Source organism: Punica granatum, chromosome 6, assembly GCF_007655135.1.
Source record: "Punica granatum isolate Tunisia-2019 chromosome 6, ASM765513v2, whole genome shotgun sequence".
Lineage (NCBI taxonomy): Eukaryota > Viridiplantae > Streptophyta > Magnoliopsida > Myrtales > Lythraceae > Punica > Punica granatum.
Window position 1 is genome coordinate 16,755,535 of NC_045132.1, and position 1,653 is coordinate 16,757,187.

At 44.2% G+C, this 1,653-nt stretch overlaps 1 pseudogene; it reads right to left on the bottom strand.

Annotated features, from left to right (window-relative positions):
• LOC116212202 lies at positions 1-1,653 on the bottom strand (annotated as a pseudogene).

The following is a 1,653-nucleotide window of genomic DNA, read 5'->3' on the forward strand; positions in this document are numbered from 1 at the left end:
TCACCATGGCTGCATCGAAGACCGATAACTTCTCTCCTTGGGAATGTGAATAGTCTTGTGCACTACCTCCCCCTTCAAGAGCTTATTAACTAGCCGAATATTTGCAAAGGTTCCCCTTGCCCACTTTATTGCTTCCTCATCACCTTGGAGAATTTTCAATACAAGGTTTATTTCAGGACGAGTTTGGGGTGAATGCCTGACACAAAGGGTAGTGGCAACGGGGGATTCTTTCTTTATCTTCTTGCTAACACGGAATTTTTTCTCGTATTCCACAAACTTAGCATTCCATTCAGTCTCAAGTGCAGCACCATTAGGGATGTGGCAACTGCAATGGCTCTTAACATCCTCAGGAACGAGGAAAGGCGCATAGGGCCATCCAAAGTTCTTCTTGGTAGCATCCACCTCACCAAAACCATCCTCTATAATATACATTGGCGTGTTCTTATATCTCTCCTTGACGTAGTTTACCATTTTCTCCATCCTTTTAGGCGATACATTTAGCCACCAAATGTCGGTAGACTGTCCTATCGGGAGGTCATTTCTTTGTGAGAGCTGCCAGCAAGAACCTTTGGTCCAAGTTGTTCCATTGCCGGGATCAACATCACAATACGAGAAGAGGCAGTCTTTGGCGTAGTAACTTGAGTAGTGGTTTATCCCAATAAAATCTACCCCAGTATTCTGTAATTTCTCCTATTCCTTTCTTGAGAATTCAGGCAAAAGATTGCCCAATATCTCGACCATCTGGCTAGGGTATTTGCCGAATATTATTGGGTTTGAGATCCAATTGTTAAAGAACGACAGAGCTCTCTTAGCAACTAATTTGTCTTCTTTGGTGTCGCTGATTGGCTCGAACCATGGCGAATGTAACACGAGTCCAATGGTACCATTTTGTTCCTTCTGATACTTTTTCCTATATGTATCGACCGCAGCTGCATGAGATAAGATTATGTTGTGGGCTGCTATGAAGGGATCCTTCTCGGAATCCAGAGAACTGCAATTCTCGAACACGCCGGAGCAATGACAAGGCAGGAATTCACCTCTCATGTATGCAAGCGTCATATGGATGTTCGACTCGTTGAAGGTGACCCAATGCTTCACCCAATCTCCGAAGTGTTTAAAGCATACATCCGCATATAACTGGAAATCCTCTTTTGAGATAGGACTGAGCCAAGCTTCATATCTATCTTCAAGCTCTTGGGGAATATCAAAATGATGCACTGTCGCAAACGGTTGAATACCTTTCGAGAGGAGGGCGTCAATGAGGTTGTTGTAGAAGTCAATGCCTAACATATTTATGCCTCTAAATCTCCCTTTGGGTAGAATTCGTGCCCATGAAATTGAGAAGCGATAATTGTTGACTCCAGGGCTTGCCATTGATCCTACGTCTTCCAGATAATGGTGATAATGGTCCACAGCAACGTCTCCATTACTTCTGTCCATTATTTTATTTCCTATCACAATCTCTTCCTCCTTCTCGTCAAACTCGGGCTCTCCATTGCCTCTCGCTACAAAAAATGCGTCATCAAACGGATCATCTTCGGAAAACAAAGTCACATCCCCTTCAGAATTGGAATCATACTCGATTTCCTCCAAGTTCGCAGTCGAATTATGGACTCGGCCGTGCCTCGAGTCGACCTCCCGTCGGGTCTCCAT